Source organism: Petromyzon marinus, unplaced genomic scaffold (assembly GCF_048934315.1).
Source record: "Petromyzon marinus isolate PM22_M1 ecotype Great Lakes invasive population unplaced genomic scaffold, UKy_Petmar_22M1.pri1.0 PM_Scaffold_24, whole genome shotgun sequence".
In the NCBI taxonomy this organism is placed as follows: Eukaryota; Metazoa; Chordata; class Hyperoartia; order Petromyzontiformes; family Petromyzontidae; genus Petromyzon; species Petromyzon marinus.
In genome coordinates, this window is record NW_027423213.1 from 199,563 (window position 1) to 222,052 (window position 22,490).

At 45.4% G+C, this 22,490-nt stretch overlaps 2 long non-coding RNA genes across 2 annotated transcripts; both read right to left on the bottom strand.

Annotated features, from left to right (window-relative positions):
- Nucleotides 1-4,166: 4,166 nt before the first annotated feature.
- Nucleotides 4,167-9,956, bottom strand: LOC142923002 (uncharacterized). Its single transcript, XR_012940469.1, has 2 exons — nucleotides 8,964-9,956; nucleotides 4,167-6,747 (listed from the first exon to the last, which is right to left on the bottom strand). It is a non-coding gene; the product is annotated as an uncharacterized LOC142923002 (long non-coding RNA).
- A 10,107-nt stretch (nucleotides 9,957-20,063) lies between these two features.
- LOC142922987 (uncharacterized) lies at nucleotides 20,064-21,893 on the bottom strand. Its single transcript, XR_012940456.1, has 2 exons — nucleotides 21,761-21,893; nucleotides 20,064-20,894 (listed from the first exon to the last, which is right to left on the bottom strand). It is a non-coding gene; the product is annotated as an uncharacterized LOC142922987 (long non-coding RNA).
- Between the last annotated feature and the right edge of the window lie 597 nt (nucleotides 21,894-22,490).

Genomic DNA, 22,490 nt, shown 5'->3' on the forward strand with positions numbered 1-22,490 from the left:
CAAGGGGTGCCTCTGCGGATGTGTATGCCTTAATTTAGCTATTTCAATGCTAAATTCTATGCTAATTCCTTTTAACAATGGGTGCCTCTGCGGATGTGTATGCTTTAACTTTTAACATAGCTATTTCTGTGACCAGTCACAAGCTAATCATTCAGCCATTTCAATGCTAAATTTTATGCTAATTCCTTCGCCAAGGCTCTTTGTTCCTCTCACACAGCTTAAAAAGCCGTGATCTGAACGTGGCTCTCTCACTCCAGCGCTGTCCTACCAGACAGTCTCGCTCCCTTCACCTGATGAAGGCCGCTTGTGTTGTGGCCGAAACGTCGTGAGAATATTATTGTGTTATTTTATTTTATCAATTTATTATTTTATTCTCATTCTACGTGACTTTACCGAAAGAACCAAAGAAGATGAATCATTGCAGTCACGAAAGCTTTAAATCGAAATTTAAAGCTATTATCTTGTTTTTCAGAAGCGACCTGGCCACATATAATAGCTCGAGGAAGTGGATTACCACTTGAAATTTATAGTAGCAAAATAATCTAAACGGATGTTTCTAAATGTGGAGGGAAAAACTGGAGGACCCAGAGAAAATCTCCATGTGTCCACGGAGAGAACTTGAACACTCCACATGTACAGCAGGTATCAGGGTCGGACCCCCAAACTCCTGCATACCAGCCGAGGAAGATAGCATCACACCACCGTGGCGTCACTTAATAATACATAATAGCATGCAAGTCCAAATTACATCAGATCCCAAGCTTTGGAAAGGCAGTAAAACAACAGCAATACACATTTCCAGACCACACCGAGACAATGACAGTCTCCCAATAAAATTGTACATTTAAATTTAATTATTGGTACATTTTCTGGGTTCTTTCAGTAAAGTCACGTAGAATGGAAATAAAAAAATAAAGATAAAACAATAAAATAAAATTCTCCCTCAACGTTTCGGCCACAACACAAGTAGCCTTCTTCAGGTGAAGAAACAGAACTGTCGGGACAACAGCGCTTCAATGAACACTGCTAAGCTTGGCAGCGTCTTTTGGAAAACTACCCATATGGATGCTTACTTAAAACCGGATTCCCACCACCATCCATCCCAGAAGAATTCCCTCATCAAGACTCTATACCATAGAGCCCAATGCATTTCCGACCAGGAACACATTGCCAGTGAACTCGAGCACATACACCAAGCTCTCAAGGCTAATGGTTACTCCGACTACACAATCCACAAAGCCATCACTCCAACCAAGAAGAAGGATCCTCTTGAGGAGCCATTCAAAACCATCACCTTACCCTACATTGCGGGGGTCACAAAAAAGATCCTGAATAAACACAAGATCCAGGTCCGATTCAACACAGTACATAAAATCCGTGATCTGGTTCCGTCTGTAAAATATGTGGTTCCAGACATAGAGTACCCGGGCGTCTACAAACTAAGTTGCCTCTGTGGTAGCAGCTACATTGGAGAAACCAAACGACATATTTCGGACCGCATCCGTGAACATAAAGCAGACTTGAAGCACAGTAGGACGAATACCTCAGCCGTGGCAGATCACTGTTATAATTCAGTGGGCTCACATGACATTGACTTCTCCAAGACGGAGGTTCTCTGCAAGCCATCCGGCTACCATGAGAGATTCGTTCATGAGGCCATCCACATATACAAACACAGACAATTTCAACCGAGAAGATGGATTTTGGCTTTGTAACCATTGGAAAGACGTTATAAACCATTTCGGTTCTTGATTGATTGTATTTTACGGTGACTTTCAGACCGCAGTCCATTCGCTGGCACTGCCTCTTAGTACCTTTCACACGACGGTCAATGGTATGGTTTTTAGCATGTTGTATAATAATAAATAGTATAACAGTGTAATGTTTAACATAATTCATAAGGCAATATATAGTATCGTAATTGTATAGTGAATATACAGCAGTGTTGTATAGAGTAGGGTTGGTAGAATAATACATAGTGTAATATTACAAGTCTAATATTTTATAGTCTAAAGCATAGGGTAGTGTATAGTAATGCATTGTATAATTCAATGGTGGGGTTTGTCTATGGCAGTGTATATTACGGTGTATAGTCGTGTAATATATATAAAAAAAAAGTTTAATTGGAGGCATATCAATATAATGCATAATGTTAGAGCTTACATTGGGCTGTATATACGATATTATACAATGTAGTTTAGATTGGAAGGTTGTAATGTATAGTAGTCTAGTTTATAGCATAGTTGTAATGCAACACAGGATAGAGCAGCGCATCATGGCTGTTTCTCTTTCTCCCCCCTCCTCCGTTCCGAGCATAGATGGACTCGTCCGACTGAACAAAGCTTGCCGCTTTCCGTGGTGCTAACATTGAAAAGAAACCGCTACTTTTTTCGTCATAGAATTGTAATGTATAGTAACTCATTGCTAGTAGCTCAGCTGATTGGATAGTATATTGAGTTTATTGATAATGTTGATGTATACTCTTTAGTTATATTTGGTAAAGTCACGTAGGTAAAAATAAAATAACAAAAATCACGACGTTTTGGCCACAACACAAGTGGCCTTCATCAGGTGAGGGACTGGACTGTCCAGAGGACAGCGTTGGAGTGAAGACAGCCAAGCCCAGGTCGCGTCCTTTAAGCTGTGTGGGAGGAAACAAAAGACGCCTTGACAAAGGAATTAGCATAAAATGATGTACTGGACCGGCACGGTTGGGGAGGGGGGGGGGGATTTTACATAATGTTGGTGTGAAGGGAAATAACCTGCTTTTAAAGTTTGGGATACCACTACTTGAAAAAATATACTGTACCATTGAAAATTAGTATAATGTTTGGTTTGATTTAGAGCATCTTTCCAATGATTGCTTAATTTGAAACCATCCTCTCGGTTGAAATTGTGTCTGTGTTTGTAAATCTGAATTGCCTCGTGGACAAATCTCTGATTAAAACCCGTGGGTTTGCAGAGAACCTTGGTATCGGAGAAAACAATATCGTGATCACCCACAGCGTTGTAAGTGATCAGCTACGGCAGAAGAATTTGTTCTGCCGTGTTTCAAATCTGATTTGTGCTCGCGAATTCGGTCAGAGACATGTCGTTTCGTCTCCCCGATATAGCAGTCACCACAGGTGCAGCTCACAGCTTAAAGGATGCGACCTGGGCTTGGCTGTATTCACTCCAACGCTGTCCTCTGGACAGTACGGTCCCTTCACCTGATGAAAGCCACTTGTGTTGTGGCCGAAACGTCGTGATTTTTGTTATTTTATTTTTACCTACGTGACTTTACCGAATAGAACCAGAGTATGGATCCTTGCAGTCACGAAAGCTTCAAATCTAGAATATTGATGTAGTTTATATTTTAGTTTTTTATCAGTTTACTATTTGGTATTCATTATACAGTGTAGTGCATACCCAGTTACTTTACGTTAATAGCTCAACTTATTGAAGAATATATTGAGTACATGTATTATATTGATGTAGTTTATTCTTAGTTCTTTCACATCGGCTTATTGTATGACAGTTGGGTAGTTGCAGTTCTTTAGCGTCAATATACTAAATGCCTCTGTTGATATGTAAACTCTGACTTTAACATAGCTACTTCCGTGACCAGTTACATGCTAATCTCCCAGTTACATGCTAATTTCTGACTTTAACACTCTGCTAATCCAACACATTAACACAGCTAGATCAATGATAAATTCTTCTGTTGATATGTAAACTCCTTTGTCAAGGCGCTCTGCTCCTCCCACCCAGCTTAAAAGACGCCGCCAAGCTTAGCAGTGTTCATTGAAGCGCTGTCGTCCTGACAGTTATGTTTCTTCACCTGAAGTAGGCTACTTGTGTTGTGGCCGAAACGTCGTGAGAATTTTATTTTATTATGTTTTATTTTTATTATTTTTTTTCCATTCTACGTGACTTTACCAAAAGAACCAAGAAGATGAATCCCTGCAGTCACAAAAGCTTTAAATCGAAATTTATTGATACATTGTTAAGCATTCCGAGGCTGTTGAAGTGCTGTTATTCGGTATATAGATATATGTTGACATAGAAATTTGAAATATCAGGTGTATTTTTTTACCTGTTTTTTTTACCTGGATAGCCTAATTTGCAAGTGTGACCTGACACCAAAAAATAAAACTAATAAATTAGAGCAATGAAGCAAAGAGAAATCAGAGCAAAAACAACTTTAATGCAAGAAATGAACATTCCACAATCATTAAATTTCGATTTAAAGCTTTCGTGACTGCAGGGATTCGTATTCTTGGTTATTTCGGGAAAATTCTCACGACGAAATGTCGTGAGAATTTAAGTTAAATTTTTATTATTTTATTATTTCCCTTCTACGTGACTTTACCGAAAGAACCAAGAATATGAAACAATCATTAATTAAACAAAATAAATCACATTACGGTTGCAACACAAGCGCCCGTCTTCAGGTGACAATCGCGATAGCCGCGATGTCTGCTGCGAGCAGCACGATGTCTGCAGCAGACACACCAATTGAAAGTTAAAATACATACATTTTAAACAGATATAGGGTGACTATCGAAGTCATACGTAAAGTGGCTAGGATATGTGCATGTTGTGTGATACACACCTCTATGTACGCACCAGTGATGTGCGGTGAGGTCAATGGCTGGGGAGGCACTGGCTAGTGTCAGAGCCAGATTCACATAGAGGGCGTGGCCTCACGGAGGGGGGCGTGGCCTCACTGAGGGGTGCGTGTTAGACACGTCCCCCTCAGTTATAGCTGCCTCCTCTGGTGCTTTTTCATTGCAATTTCATGACGAGACCAGCGAGCCTAAATATATTTATACACATACGTGAAATAAGTTACCTCGAGTATGGAAGGCGAGGACATGAAATGAAGGGGTCTACAAACATTACACACACGAACATATGCACACACAATTTGTGAAGTAGTGAATGCGAGGTGTGCAAGTCTCACACTAGCTCTTTACATCTGTGCAGTCCAGGCTGAAGCCTCTTCATTTCCTCGGTGCCAATGCCGCAGTCAAACAGGTTGAGTGTCTCCACAGGTTCCTCTCGATGCAGCAGGATCGAGGTGATGGCAGCGCAGTCTGGCAGGGACAGCCTTGTGAATGACAGGTCTATCTCAGTCATGGACCGAGTGGCATCACTCATGGACTTGCGGTCGTGCGGCTCGTGCACACAGTGCAGGAGACTGATGAGCCTGTGTTTGTCAACCTTCTGATTTTCCATGTTGTGATTGAGCCACTCGATTATTTCCTTTTGAGAATCTGCAGATGGAGGATCCAAGATACCCTCAAAGAACATCCATGGAGTGCTTGATGCTAGTCCACAAAAAAACCTCTGAAACACATCAAACCTCCCATCTTTGCTGTCCTCAATAGCTTTGATTATGTCACTCACTGGCCGTGTTGAATGTGTCAAATGCATGGCTATTGCTGCAAAGAATTCCTGGATTGTTAAGTGTGAAAACGAATAACAACTCCCTTATTCTTAGTTCTTTCGGTAAAGTCACGTTGAAGGGAAACAACAAAATAATAAAACGTGACTTTACCGAAAGAACTAAGAATATGAATTACTGCAGTCACGAAAGCTTTAAATCAAAACAACTCCCTTGTTTAATGCCCTCACATGTGAACACTTTGTTGATGAATGTACTTCCTAGTTCAGAAGAACTAACAACACACTCTTCTAGATCTTTTTGGCTGAACACCTGGATGTTTTGCTGAACCCCTTTCAGAGCCATATTTGCAAGAGACAATAAAATTTCCTTGGCTCCGTGGCTGCCACGTCCATGGTGTTCTACGAGCCCAAACACGTATTGTGTGAAGAGGTCGGTCATTGATTTTAGGATAATCTCAGAATGATCAGACTTTTGTAAATGTTCCTTCAGTGTAATGGCTGCTATATGACAGAATGAAGGGTTCTGGGACAATGTATTCACTGTTTCATTTTCCTGCAGGAGCTTGAGTACTCTTTCTGCTAGATTCCTATCTTTGTAAAAATTGCGTAAAAATTATATTTTATCCTCATGGGAAAACCCAGCAATTTCAACAGCTCGATCAACATTCACTCCACTCAGCTGCGCCATGGCAATAGGTCTGGTCGTTATCAAGACCGAGGCCTTGGGCAAGAGGTTTCCATTCACTAGTGCAGCAATGATGCCTTCTACTGTTGCCGTCTTACGTGGATCAGTGCAAGCATTGGCATAGTGAAGGCACTTTCCAAACTCATCCAACCCATCCATAACAAAAAGGGTTCTCTCTTGGTTTGCGTAAACCTCATCCGCTTTTTTTCCCAAACATGAGTGCAGCACAGAAAACAGCTCTGCGAGTGACACCTCTCCAACATCATTTATCTCCCTGAACGTTATGAGCACGATGTGCTCAAAGCGTCGTGCAAACACTCTCTCACCTGACAGCAGGCTGTGCACAATGAATTTGCTCAACATGGTTTTACCGCTGCCTGGAGTCCCAACTACAATAACCAGTCGGGGGTGTGTTTATTTTCCAATGAGATCAAAGATATTATTGTAAGTCATCCCTTCTCTTTGTGCTCTCTTCATCAGCTCCTTGTGCTGTTTGCCTCTCGCTAGTAACTCGTGCTGCTTGGTTTCTTGATGGCGGTAGTAGGGAACCAGAATTGGCTTCACCATTCTCTCCAGCAAAAATACTGCAGGTTCTCCAGGTCGTGCGTTGTAGTCTCGTGTTAATGATGTCAGCTTCAGCAAGAATTCTCTGTAATCATCACCAGGGTTATCTAAATTAAACAAATCATTTAAAAAACAAATTAGTTTCATTTACACTAAAAAAACATTCCTATAACAGACAAATATGTTTAAAATAAACTACGTAAAAAAAGCATATTTCATCATGGAAAATGTATTGCCATCATGTACATCACAAATTATTGTGTGGACATTTTCCCGATGTGTATTCTACATATCTCAACAAAAATTTACCACCACTTGTCTTGTTTGTTTTGCATGTGAAACAAGATAGTACCACCACATTTGAAATTACGATGTACATCAGCATAATCCCAACCTAATGCTATCAATTTGTGTCTAAAATGCACTGCTGCCTTGTCCTACAATTATTATTTTTTGTTGTTTAGGATGTTGAATTTTACTTTTTATATTTCACTGGTATTGGGGTTGTGTTTCCTTTTCCATTTCAAGCTGGCCTACATCACCTAGCAAGGGGGCTACACTGTGGTTGAGTGCAGTACACCAGGCACGGTCCTAGCAGCAGAGAAGATGAAGTGCTTTCACCTCCACAACAGCCACATGCATTACAGAATTCGTAGCATCCCACGTGTTGCATCGTAGGTTCACTTAAACTTCAAATAATCTGGTTACTGCATCATCAGCAAGCACTGTGGCATCCACTACATTGGGGAGTGTCGATTTCCAATAGCAAATTTGCTCAACAACTTCCATCTGCTTTCCAAGTAAACACTGAACCCAGAGGCGCACCACTTGGGCAATGTTGACCATAAGAACCGTGATACCTCTGTATCTGATTTTATTTTAATCTCTCGGGAATCATATATTCAGAGTCATTTAATCACGTCGACTTTTTTTCTAAATGAGAGGGATACAAATTTGACGTTTAATCTGGAGTGAATTATAACCAATCCAGTTTCAGTTTAATTTATTTTGTATAGCCCTGTGAGCCATTCGGCTCTTGAATCGGGTGCAACCGCAACAAATAAAAACAGGAAAAAGAAACATCTTAAAGTGACTACGCGCAAACAGAAAAATCCAGGAAAAAACAGCAAAGTCTTCCAGAAAAAGCACTGTATATCAATGCTGTGTGCAAAAATCCCAGTGGGATGCAAGTCAAACAATAACAACCATAAGACAATTTAGAGTAAAGTTATCAGTCTAACTCTGTACTACAACAAACAAATATGGCTAAACCAAAACGTTTTCGAAATCACCAAAAGAAAGCTATAAAAGCAATGGAACAGTGATCATAAGAACTGATTGAAATTTTACAATAAACGATATAAATAACATGTACTACCAAACTTTGCAGCCATAGCTGGCTGCATGAGTCACTCCATAACAGCAGGAGTATCAGTAGGAGTGTCAACATTTTTAAAGAGTTAAGAGGATAGAGTAGGTTCCGTTTCATGAGTCAATGGCAATAAAAGGCTGGGTGTCCTTAGAAATAGCAGTGATAGCTAGTCAATATAAAAAAAATTAGGAGTAAAAAATGTCCACAAAGGAGGAGACATTGTACTGAGAAGAGCAGATAGCCAAGGACGGAGCCATGTGGAACACCATAGAATGGGGGCTTCTGAACGGAAGGCAGTCATTGCTTGGAAAAAATAGGGCTCACTTTTAGAGGGTGAAGCAGAAGCAGTGGGGAAGTGTGTGAGAGATGCCTGCGTAGCAATGCCGATTCAAGAGGATGGAGTAGAAGCAGCTTCCATAATTTAAGAGAGGTGGTCATTCACCCTGCAGTTTCAACGACATGGCCTTGGTGGAATCCAGATTGTACCAAGTCATGGAGACCATGGCAGCAGATGGGTTTGCTGCCATGGCCAAACATCTTGGGCTTGACACTTGAAAGAGCTTCATAGCTCATTACATTCTTCCAGCTGAAATAAAATGTCTGTGTCTGAAGAGGTGAGAGAAAATCACCATGTTTAAGTCTTTTGCAAGGAAAATGAGGTGTAGGATAGGACAGAAATTCAGGAATGTTGGGGTCCAGTGTGGATGTAATGTTTTGATACTGACACACATTTCCATTATCCATCCATCCTTTCCTCCAAGTTGCTGATTCCTTGTACATACCCTGCTATGGAATGGAATATTAATGTCCTCCTTCTGAGAGGAATGTTGTCATGCAAGGGTGGTGCAGTTTGTTAATATTAAATGACAATTCATATCAGTTCAAAGCAATTATTTCACTTAAATTTGGCAGAGACATGCAAATGAATATGTGAAGTTTAGCATCACTCACGAGAAGCTGCTCCAGGGATGGCTTTACCCGCAGTTCAGCTCAGATCGACACCCATCACGTTGAGCTGCTGCTCATGCTGTGATATCCACTGATCCATGAGAGGGATCTCGGATCTCAGCGGCACCAGCACGGCTTCAATGAATCTCATGCACACTTCTTCTCCCTTGCCGAGCACCAGGTCAACCAGGTGCCGTGTTCGCACAATGGGGTCATTCTCGTTTTTGAGGGACGCGTATTCGCCGTACAGGACTATCTCTGTTTGACAGGAATGGTCAAGCACTTCTGAAGACTTCGCCTGGAGGTATTCCTGCAGTTTCACTTTGTTGGTTCTAATAATCTCATATGCAGGATCATTTGATGCCATCACGACCAATGCATCGAGTCACCTGAGGAAAATGAAAACAAACCACGTGTCACCTGTAAGCATAGTCATGTAATTTTAGCCAGGTAAAAGAAATAATAATTATAAAAATAAAATGTTGCTACTAAATTCTAAGAGGTCTCGGTTAGGTACAATTGTGACTCTAGCTATTTGATCGTGAATACATTGGGTTATTTAAATTGTAATAAAAGCTTAAAATTGTTATTGGAATATATAGAAATACGTAAAATTGCATCGAAACACTTTAGGCATCTCAAAACACTCTTCAGTGCAAGCATTTGAACATTCACATGAACACAACACTACGATAAAAAAAGTAAAATGTAAACCTAATTCAAAACACCACACAGGTTTAGCAGATTAAGCAGCTGTGTGACACCACGTGCTCACTGCCTCGACCATCGTGATGCCACGCAGACGGCGAATTGCGCTGTAATGTGCAATGATGGAGATAGCGTCACCTCTAGTTGAGTGACGATTAGAGGGTGGGAGCCAGGTTTGATCTTGGGTAGTCCCTATGTAGTGGGCACTCCCATGCTCTCAATGTATGGGTAGAGGGTGCTCTGAGGTTGTCTAGAAGTGGTATGACGTCACATACCGCGTTCCCAGCAACGGCTGGCGGGGCCGTTTGTGAGGGGGCCGGGGGAGCTGACGGAGGGAGCCGACGGGGCCGGGGGGGGGGGGGGGGGCGACGGAGCCGGGGGTGGGGGGCGACGGAGCCAGGGGGCGGGGGCGACGGAGCTGGGGGGGGCAACGAAGCCGGGGGGGCGACGGAGCCAGGGGGGGGGGCGTGGGCGACGGAGCCGGGGGGGGGCAATGGAGCCAGGGGGGGGCGATGGAGCCAGGGGGGGGCGATGGAGCCAGGGGGGGTTCGACGGAGCTGGGAGGGGGGGGGCGACGGAGCCAGGGGGGGGCCGACGGAGCTAGGAGGAGGGGGCGACGGAGCCGGGGGGGTGGGGGGCCGGACGGAGCCAGGGGGGGCCGACGGAGCTGGGGGGGCGACGGAGCCGGGGGGGGGGCGACGGAGCCGAGGGGGGGGGGCGATGGAGCCGGGGGGCGGGGGGGGCGATGGCGCGAGCAGAGGGAGCCGACACTGACTTTCTCATACATTATGCACTGACTCACTCACACATCATGCACTGACTCGCTCATCATGCGCTGACTCGCTCATCAGGCGCTGACTCGCTCATCATGCGCTGACTCACTCACACATCATACACTCGCACAACCACTGACCCATTCACTCATCATACACAGGTTCACTCATCGTGTGCTGGCTCACTCGCACATCATACACTCACTCTGCCGCTGACTCACTCACACATCATACACTGACTCACTCATCATGCGCTGACTAACACGTCATACACTCACTCAACCTAATACTAACTCACTCATCATACGCTGACTCGCACATCATACACTCACTCAACCTAATACTGACTCAATCATCATATGCTGACTCGCACATCATACACTCACTCACGCTGCTGCTGACTCACTCACACATCATACACTGGGAGTGTCGTGCTGCCAGCTATGGCTGCAGGTTTTGTCGTACGTGTTATGTATATCGTTGTTAAATTTAAAATCACAGTTCTTATGATTACTGTTGTTACATTGTTTTTTTAGCTTTATTTTGGTCTGGTTGTGGTGTAATAGTTTTCTGCAATGTAGATTCATATTTTGTTTGTTGCGGTTGCACCCGACTTAAGAGCCGCATGGCTCACAGGGCTATACCTAATAAATGAAACTTGAAAACTTGAATACGCTTCACGGAAATGAGTAAACATGACCTTTTGTGGAGGTAGTGTTTGTGTGGGAAAGCCAAAACTTAAAGTACACACATGAGGCAGCGTCAATGTTACTGTAATGTTCATTATGTTAAATAAATCACTTATACAGGACAGCAGTGGTCAATGCGTCTGTGCAGCCACCTTCCTACGTCTTTGAATCTCCACCTACATTGTCTCTTAGGAATCCTTCAAAATGAGCGGCACGTTACATCATCATCAGCAGCCATTGTCTCTCTACCGCTGAATGAACGCCTCCCTATATTTGTTTAACGTGAGAAATTAATGAAAAAAAGTCTTAATTTAACATTTTTTATTAGTATCAATAATAACGAAGCATCTGGTCAGTGAGTATGCACCACGTGCATTTACAACAGCATGCAGAGCATGAGACTATAACGAGTTTTGTACATCATGTTTGTAAACCCAAGTAATCCATTCTTTAGTATGAGATATTTATACATTTAACTCTTTGTGTATTGAGCTGTGTGTATTGCATTGCTGCAAACTAAATATCTATACTGTACATATACAGGCCGGTCTGACTTAACCAGCGTTCTTTTTACAAGAATGTGCTATAACAAGCAATATTAATTTATCCCTGGGGTGTCACTATATACGTATGATTTTATGAGTAGTCAAAGAGTACGAGGAGATAATGTAATAGGGAGAAGGGGGTGAGGGCGTGGGCTTAGTCGCTTTTTCTCTCATAAAGCACACATCTCCACAGGAAATAAAAAAAATAACACCTGGCAAATGGACATACATTGATGTTTACGCCCAAGACGCAACAACTCTATTGGTTTCACTATCGTACAGCTCCACGCTACACACAGCAGACGCGTGCTCCCTACAGAGGATAAACTGTCGAGCGTCTTCTACGCCGACAGCACGAGCTTCAACACAAACATCCCCCATGTAGCTCCACAGACTGGTGGGTCAAGTGCTGTTAGTGAGCCCCTTTGAAGACCCGCACGCAAAGTGGGGTAGAAATGGCCAGCACCACACCTGGCCACGTTTGTCTCATAGGTTATACTGATTACCCATTGTACCAGGCACTCATTTAATGCAGACACAACCTAGAGGACCCAAAACCAGTGTAGATATCACGTGCTATTGATAACTGTGGCTGAGTTTGTTGTGCAGCATGGCTCGCCACAAACACACAGGCGATGTACACAAACATACAAGATACAAATGAGAAAAATCTCCCATATCGTTTTTTACATTATTGGGATTAGTTCTGCTAGCGAGCACCTAAGAAGGCCAGTACGGCACATGAAGGGGTGGGTACATAAACACAATAACAATAAAAGCCATTCGCCACTCAAAATTGGTGACGTCAACAAAGTGTTTGTGCCAGGCTAAGTGCACATTGAGGTCATGTGGACTGTCGAAGGCTCATGGGCAGGAGGTTACAGGATAGATAAAGGTGTCATGGGTTGAGTGACAGGGATGACTGGCAGATCTACCACCTGTGCTCCCTACTGTTCCACCTTGCTGCATTTTACTCATTCTGCACTCCGCTCGTTGTTGTGAGCATCACTCCTCCGCCCTCCGTTATTGCTGGAGGCGGACATCCTTCACAAAACTCCTCCAGAGACGCTGATCTTGAAACCACTGGTCGAGCTGTTGGCAAGCCCAAACAGCTCCACCATCCTTCTGTTACACAGCAGTCAAACTCTTGCCTATAGCGATAAGCCCCTTATATCTGGACAAACAGAAGCTGTTTGGGTACACAGTGACTGGGCATTTGGGCTACATGACTCAGCCAATGCTGCCTCACCTGCCTTAGTATCTCACTGATGGGCATTTGTCCAGATCATTCAAGGATCTAAGCTGCTCACATAATCTAGTTTGTTAAGTCCACGGTGGATCGTAGACAACTTGGATATGCAAAACCAGTGTGGATGTTCCTTTAAAAGGGATCCAAATTTCTCAAATGTAGAGAAGGGAGGGAATATCTGGCTGAGAAGACCCAGAGCTTTACATGGAGCGACAGGCAATGCAGCATTCACAGTGTGTTACGCAGCTGAGATAATTATGTTCAACCGATTCGGAGCATGACCTCTGCTGCCAAACTGGAGCTAGTCACATGCACCCTTTCCAGGTATGGAAAATTGTTCTGCTCTGTCAAAAACTGCCCCACTGGTCATGGGGAGTGGAGGGATGGGAGAATACGATGACACAGAATACCCAGGCAGGTGCTTTTTTTATGTGGGGATGAACGTAAACCCCATTTCTTAGTAGTACTCTCGAAGTTCAACAAAAGCTTCTCCAGCTCATACTGGATATAATTCTTATGGTGGGGATGGTTGTAATGTGGAGGTGGGCAGTGGTAATGCACACTCCTGTCTAATGAGGAACCAACAGTTTGGGACAATTTCAAGATTATGTAAACAACGCCGCCAAGACCTGCCCAACAACCTGTTGCAATATTGGAAATGAATGGATTAGTGATTAAACGTGGTGTTTAATTGAAAAAAGAACGTAAAAACTGCTACAAGGGCCTAAGAAGGCAATGCAAAACTCAGATCTGGCATGAACAGAGGGGGCCTGATGGAAAAGCTGCAGCGGTTGAATAATAACTCTCAGTCAAATAAAGGATGACTTTGCAAACTTCAGTCAGCTCAGGGGAGCCTACTTCAATATTTCCTGCGCAATTACAAATGCCAGTGGCAAGCTCCTCAGCAGTTGAAGGCAGAAACTAGCATGCTAGAAGTAATTATGCTCCCAAATGCAGAATCGCTCTTCGTCATATCCCTTTGAAGAGCTCATGCAAGCCACAGCAACCAAAGACCCTACACCTTCTGCATTGAGCCATTTGAGTATAAAGTGAGAGGTACCCTAAGAAAAATGAAAGAAATCACTAGTATCCAACACTTGCAATATCAGAACAGAAATGCTGACACCCAGAGGCTCAACTATCATCACATGGGTGAGTAAGATCTTTTAACACACGTGGAGGGCAGGCTTGAAACCAGCTTTCAATGATGCAGCCTTTTTGGTTGGACTGCAGGCAGTCTTACTCGTGCCGTGTCAGTCATAGAGGTTGTTGGACCATGCTTATATTTGCCTCAAGCAAGTCTTGACGAACAAAGTGGGGCATAATCTGCTGAATAGTGTAGTGGAGGCTGTGAAATGAGAAATAATCAATTAGAGTGCCTTTAAAAAGAGCCTCTGTCAAGGTGATGTGCACATCAGTGAGATACAATCATCATTGGGAACAAGGTGGTGTACATTCAGCCTACATTTCTAAAGAGAGAACATACAGTGATGATCACAGGAGAAATCTGTGGATGGTAAGTGACAGGCCCAAATAATTGCATCAAAAGAAAAGGGAATGAGTGACCTCCGAATGAGTAAAGGTTGATTAGAAGTTCCAACTGGAAGCCTTGGTTGCTGGGCGGAGAATGAGTGAAGGGGAGTAAAGCGAGATGGTAGGGACGATATAGGAGAACATTGGGAGGGGAATGAGATGAAGGGAGAGGCAAACAGGAGTGTGTCCATGGTGTAACTTGAAGACAGCAAAGGGGATATTGTGCTTGATGCAGAAATTAATCGGATACCAGTGGAGGGATCAAACACGATCACAGCTTTACCAATTAAAAACCAGGCAACAGAAACAAACATGAGTACAGTATTCCCAAAGACAAGACTGTCACACTATATAAAGTCCCACTCATTTCATGGATCGTTATTAAACAAAGGTGTCGCTTTAATCGACATTGTGAACTCGGGATGTTACGGGACAATGAGTCCCATAGGCAACGCCACGGGCTGAAGGGCACAGTGGGGGCTATCACTCCCTCGACTGACTGTGCGCGAGTAACAGACTTCAGCCTCTATTGACGATCTCTGTGAACAGGGAGGTGGAAGCCAATAGAGTTCATGTCAACAACAAAAACCGTGACCTTTAAAGAGACAATGCTCCTGTTAAAATACGATTGACAGTACATTACCATTTTTACATGCTTCAGAGTACTATACCGATTTTAGAAGCAGCGTTGCTTTGTAGATTGATTTTGTTACTGATGGAGATAGTAAAAAAAGCATGTGGCAAGATGAGACGTTCATTCGAATGTCCTAGCCCCTTGGCATAGCCCCTAGGCTCGAGCACAAGACACTGATACTATTTTACTCAACACCCACCTCTATAACCCACCTAATCGCTCCCCCTCAATCCCGCTATGTCCCCCTCCCCCCATAGCGATGTTATTTATCTTCCAAAAAAACTTCTTCGATAACACCGCTTTGAAATGAAATGTTTATAGTAAGAGACGATTCAGGCAATGGCCCTTTTGTCACAGCACTTCAGTCTCCTCGACTTGTGACATCGGCACCACCCATGAGGAGGCCGCATTTGTTGCACTCCAAGATGGCTTGGTGAACACCCCTCCCTGCCACTACCCCGACTTTTCCTTGCCGTTTGTCCTTGATACAGATGCTAGTAACACTGGCATTGGAGCTGTTCTATATCAAGTTGTCAATGGCGTCGAGAGTGTTATCGCATAAGGAAGCAGAGTGCTGTCTCCGGCTGAACAGCGGTACTGTGTCACACGCTGATAACTGTTAGCTATCGTGTTTTTCTTGCAACAGTATCTTCCATATTTGTATGGGAGAGACTTTGAGATGCGCTCGGACCACGCGGCGCTGCAGTACGCGCTGCAGGTTGACCAGCCATCTGGCGAACTTTCACGCTGGTTGGAGGTCCTCCAGGACTACTCTTTTCAGGTTACCTATCGCAAAGGCTCCCATCACACGAACGCGGACGCCCTGTCGCGATTACCCACGAACGAGAGTTGCGCAAGTTTTTCGGGCTCCGGTCACTGTAAGCCGCGCAACGAAAACTCGCCCCCTACCCTTACGGCATCGGCCGAGGTTGTAACATCTGAGGGGGCTGGGGATCCAGTGGCGCGTGATGCTGTCATTGGATTGGACCACGACGAATGGGGGCGCCTCCAGGTTGAGGACGCTTCCCTGCTTAAATTGCGATGCCGTGTCAAAGTGACTGATGGGGGCGAGGATCGATGGGGTGTCGCCTCTTTCATTCTCAGAGGCGGATTGCTCATGCATTGGGGCGGAGAGATGCGATGTTCCAACATTGTTGTGCCCACCGCCCTGCGGAGTAAGGTCATTTGGGTGGTGCACGAGCGTCTGTTGCACTTGGGTGTGCATAAACTAGCATTGGCCACACGTAAGTCGGATTTCTTCTGGCCTGGCATGGCTGAGGATGCTGCCAATTTGTTGAAGGGGTGTGTGCAGTGCACGCGGTAGAAGCCGCTTGTGGGACTAAATATTTTCTGGTGGGAGTCGAGTATTTCTCATGATGGCCTGTGGCCTGGCCGCTTCCCAAACAGTTGGCGGCAAAGATCACTGAGGCATTCCTCAATGGCTACGTAATTGTAGTGGCATGGTTGAACATGATCGCCACTAATCATAGCCGTCAGTACTAGCTTGTGTCAGTAGGGAGCAGAGGGGAGGCTGAACCTGCTGGATTAATGATGACGGGCCGTTGGCCAAGGCAATCCCTGGGGGAGCATCGTGGCCAACGGTCGGGACCCCAGATCCCGGGAAGGGGGCTGGGGAGATGATGTCATTCTCCAGACCCTCGGAGACGGTCCTAGAAGGAAGGCGTGGCCAGGGGCGGAGTGAGCCAGGAGCCTATATATAAGTCAGGTCCCTGAGCGGTCCCAGCAGTTGTTGTCCGGCCGAAGACTGAAGAGCATCCTGGAGCCCTGAAGAGAAGAGCCCAATGGGCAGAGCAGAACCCCTGGCTAGGGTCGGCTCGAGCTTGTACCAGTGAAAGCTCCAGCTGATAACCCGTGAAGACTCAAGGGAAGACTCAAGCCCCAGCAGTATAGATGCCGTGATAGCCAGTGAGAGGCAAGCTAGTCTGGAGGGACTACCTCCATAGAGTATCGGGTGAAAGGGGCCATTACCCCATTGTGTAATAACCTGTTAATGTTATAATAAATGTGTTGCCTCAGAGTAAGCTTCCTCCAGTTTATTACCCACTACATTATGGACAAGAGTGCTCCCGAACGTCTTCTGAACAATCAGGGCAAAACATTTTCTTCAAAATTATTGCAAGAGGTGTGCGTTAGTTGTGAACCAAGAAAGTACGCATGTCACCGCACAATCCGCAGACGGATGGTATGGTTGAGGTGGCTGCACAGGACTCTGACCTCCATGTTGAGTCATCAGGTCAGCGAGAACACGACCCCCTGATTCATGTTCAGTTACAAGCCGCACCCAACAAGGCAAAATCTTAAATCTCTGACTCCGTGTGCTGCGAAGTGCGGGAGACTTCCAGGGTAAATTCTGATTTGTGCCGATTGGCCAATGAATGGCTGAGGGGCTTCCATACTTCAGTGCAACCAAGCTCTGGGGACAGAGCTTGGTTGCACTGTCCACAGGTACCGTTGGGTACATCGCCCAATTTGCTCAAACCCTGGAGAGGGCTGGTTGATGTGATTCGGGTCATTCGACTGCAGTGTGTCCAGATCCGCTTGGGGCGGCGGAGTTGGTTTGTACACTCCTCTTGCCCTAAGCCCTTTATTGCTCCCTGTGAGTTTGTTCCATCTCCACACTGTGGGCGCCGAGGGACAGATGTGTCCGGCGAGCTGGCATGTGTGCCCGTTGAGGTTGATCCTCACCGGAGTCGTGTGCTTCCTCCCTCAGGTGCCGCGCGCCTGATTTCCCCCGAGCCGCCGCCTGCGCTGTCTTCACTTGATTCGGGAGAGGAGAACCCGTCGACCCGGCCTACTGCTCTTCGACTGGACAGTTGCATATTCCCCCTGGGACCTCCAGAGAGAGTGAGCCCACCTCCACTGGAGACCCAGCCACGAGGACTCGCTCAAAAACTCTTCGGATTTTGTGACACCCATGCACACACACTCCCACACCATCAGTTGCTTGTCACACTCAGTAGGCCATATCGGTTATTGGCTGAACCTAGCCTTTGTTGTGCTTATGGGTATTGTTACACAGTGAGGATGGGAGTTGTTGGTGATGGAGGGGATTCCGTGCATTCGCGTTTTATACTTTCTCGTGTTGTTCTGTACATTTGTAGCTAGTGTATATATTGTATAGGTGGGCTTGGGTATTTATATGCTATTTGTTATTGTTAATTATTGAGGCACACATAGCGTTTAGTCACTTTTACTCGCTTTTTATCACCTTATTCACTTAAGCAACCATTGGAAAGATGTTCTAAATCATACCAAACATTAAACTAATTTTCAATGGTATTTATCCAAATAGTGATATACCAAACTTTCATAGAAGCTTATTTCACTTCACACCTACATTTGTAAACTCCCGCCCCGTGCCGGTCCTCTACGTTCCACTTAACACCCCCTCCCCCCCCGTGCCGGTCCTCTTGTGCGTTACGGTCATTTTATGCTAATTCCTTTGTCAAAGTATTTTGTTTCCTCCCACACAGCTTAAAAGGACGCGACCTGGGCTGGACTGTCTTCACTCCAACGCTGTCCTCATGACAGTACGGTCCCCTTCACCTGATGAAGGCCACTTGTGTTGTGGCCGAAACGTCATGAATTTTGTTGTTTTATTTTTTACCTACGTGACTTTACCGAATAGAACCAAAGAGTATGGATCCTTGCAGTCACGAAAGCTTCAAATCTAGAACTTATTCACTTGGTTAGTTTTAAGGGGGAGTTGACAGCCAGGACGGCTGAATGCTACGAATGGGGGGGGGAGGGGGGTAATGTAGTGACATCGGGAATGCCACTGTGTAGTGCCGGCCTGAGAGGCACGGCGTGCGATGTAATTACATCACCGACACCCCATATATGTGGGTGTAGTACCAGCCTTAGTGGGGCTTGGTGAGCGCTGAGTCATGGCGCTGAGTGGCACCACGTGTGGCGTGCAGTGCTGTTCTCTATAGGAGGGGTGTGAAAGTGTCAGCCATGAATGAGGTTAATGTGGGCCATTGCACTTTGTTTGACCCTGGAAGGTACATGACGGGTAAATTCTACACAGGGGCCACAAGTTGGGGTTAGTGGGTAGTCACGTGTCAGGGCGAGATCTTGCAATAGGAATCGAGAAGGTAGTTGTGGCCAAGGGCGGAGCCGGCCACGACTGGTAAGCATATAAACCGGGTCCCCAGAGGGACCGGGGTTCAGCTTTGCTGTTGTCTTCTGAAAGATCTACATTCAACGTCCGTGAAGAGTCACCAACACATGGGCAGGACTCAAGCTGGAGTCCTGCTCGTTGTAGCTATCCCAGAGTGTTAGCGCAGATAGCCTGGTGGTCCACCACCATAGGTTGTTATCTGGTAAAAGGGAAGTTACCCCTTCGTGTTGGTATAAATACATTTGTTGCCTCCAAAGAGTATGTCTGCGACTCAATTGAACCGACTACACAATGGTGCAAAGGTCAGTAAAGTGACCGAGGCCACCAGGTGCTGTACCAGTATACCACATCAGATTAACAAGGGGCTCAGTGGTGGCAACAAGTTATCCCCTTCACCTGGAATGCAGGAGGTCGTGGGTTCGATTCCAACCCCAACGCCTGGATATTTGGAGTTTGCATATTCTCCCCGTGGTGGCGTGGGTTTTTCTCTGGATCCTCGAGTTTTTTTCCCTCCACATTTAGAAATATGCGTTTACAGTATTTGGCTGCTACAAATTTCCACGTGATAAGCCACTTCGTTGAGCTATGATTTGTGGCCAGGTTGCTTTTGAAAAATAGCTATATAGCTCAGTGGTCCTTACTTGGTACAATAAAATAAAAATCTGCCGATTCCTGGAGTTATACTATAGGAAGGCCTGGGTACCCAAGGGACCAGGTTACACCATTTGTCAGTTCAATGAAAAATCGACAAACAATAAATCCAACAAACACACCCAGTGCTGAAATGCACTGAAAAACAGTAAATGTACCAGAATGAAGCAGTACACATCTTGTCAAGTTGTATTTATACAACAAAGATAACTAAAGAAAAATAACCAAATCCACAATTAGATGTGGATGTGATAATAAAGTAAAGCCCTTCTGGATAATGGACACCCTATGCCCTGTCGGTCGTGTTGATTTTTTACCATATTTCACCACGCCGACTAGTGCGGGTTGGTGAAGCGAGGGGGGCAGAACTGATTCATTTGTCACTCGCCTCTGGATTTAGTCCATGGGTGTGTAGTGATGTGCGCTAAACACTGTGCAATTGGACGACCCCACATGCCCTGGGCACCCTTTCGCATGAGATATTCAAACTCAATCTATTTTGCAGGTGAAATATTTCTGAAATAAAAATGCAATGAAGGAAAACAGAGAAACTGCCATGACACGGTGCACAGGTGTGAATTAATATATTATAATAATCAGTCACACGACTGACCATACAAGGCAAGCACACCATGGTGGTGCTCGCTTCATCCACCCAGCAACACACTTCAGCGCAATTGTTTCCCAGCGCCTATCTCGTGACTCGGTATGGGAATCGCTGCGGCGGTGTCCGCTCGTGCAGCTCCATGCGACCCACAGCAGACGAGCGCTCCCTATAGAGGATCCACGGTCGCGCGTCGTCTATGCCTACAGCACGAGCTCCGACACAAACATCCCCCATGGAGCTCCACAGACTGGTGGGGCAAGTGCTGTTATTGAGCTCCTATGAATGAAGCAGTACACATCTATGAAGGCCGCTGTGAAGTGTCGAGTCGCCCCGCGTCTCTCGCCCCTGACGCGGCCCAGTTCCCCGTGTAGCCTCCTCTGCTGTGCTCTCAGCCTCTGGCCCTTACGCAGCAGAAAGGAGAGGGGTGGAGGGGTGACGGGAGGAGTGAAAGGAGCGTTGAGGGGAGGGTTGGGGGGAGGATCGGTGGGAGGGGTGGGAGGGGTGGGGTGGGGTGGGTGGGGTGGGGTGGGTGGGGTGGGGTGGGTGGGTGGGGTGGGTGGGGTGGGGTGCCCCTTGCTTTCTTCGGCCCCTCCCCCCACCTCTGCTACTTATTTTAAGCCTCTGTCTGTTCATCCATCCGGCTCCTTTTTTCTTGCTTCTCTGTCCGTCTTTCCTCTTCTTACCTCTTGTGTCCCTGTATATGTATTTCTGCTATCTTATACCTCGTATTTGTTCACTCTGTCTATGCTGGTATGTTCAACCCAGAGGATGAACACGAAATTTAGCACTCTTCTGAAATTCGTGGTCTGCCAGGCAAGTGTCTAACTGTGTCGTTGGCCGACTGGTATTGCATCACGTAAAATTTTCTTAGGTTTTTTGAATTCTCGTCTCTCATCTTCTTGTTGTATTTACCTCCGTGCAGTTTAACACTCTCTATGTGTTGCGTTGATGTCACCTTATGTGCTATTTGTTTTTACACCTGATGAAGATCGCTTGTGTTGCGGTCGAAACGTCGTGCTTGATTTATTTTAATATAATTTTATGGTATTTCTACATATGTGACTTTACCGAAAAAAACAATGAGTTAATCAATGGTTCTCTGTGTGAGTGAGTCTATGTGTCTCCATGTGAGTGAGCCTATGGCTCTGTGTCAGTGAGACTTTGGCTCTCTGTGTGAGTGCACTCTGTGAGTGAGTCTATGGCTCTCTGTGGGAGTAAGTGGGTCTCTAAGGCCACCACCATCTTGCTCCCTGCCCAGTGCGTCCACCTGGTTGAGCTGCAGAAGTCTATTGTCCACCACTCCAGACTGCACAGATATCCGACGTCCACCTCCAGCACAGACACCAGCAGATTCTTAAACCTGGTGGTGGAAGGACACGAGAGGGGTAATAGTCAACCACCATTACCACCATCAATACCACCATTACAACCACCAAAATCACCGCTATCGTTAACACCACCATCAATATCACCACCTCCACCACAACAATCACAATCAAAATTACAATCACAATACTCTTTGGTTCTTTCGGTAAAGTCACGTAGGTAGAAAAAATAATAGATCACGACGTTTCGATCGCAACACAAGCAACCATCATCAGGTGAAAAAATATAGCGAGAAAGCTGCTGAAACACGAAGTTATATTGGCTTGAGATAAGCTCAGCCCAAGAGTAAGTGGGCGGGGCTAGAGGTAGAATTTGCATGTAAATACAACACCACATCGTGGAAAAGAGACACAGACACCGAGAGACATCCACACACAGAGAGAGGCATACACAAAGAGACACACGAAAGACGCATACAAAGAAAAACACACCGGCAGAGAGAGACACCCACACAGACAGATGCAGAGAGAGATAGACAGAGCGAATTACATAATTGCCCATGAATTACTATGGTGTGACAATGCCAATTACCAATGTCAAAGGGAACATCAATGAATGGTAAATGTGGGGTAATATCCCCAGAAGAGCATGTAGACTACATTAAAAAATAA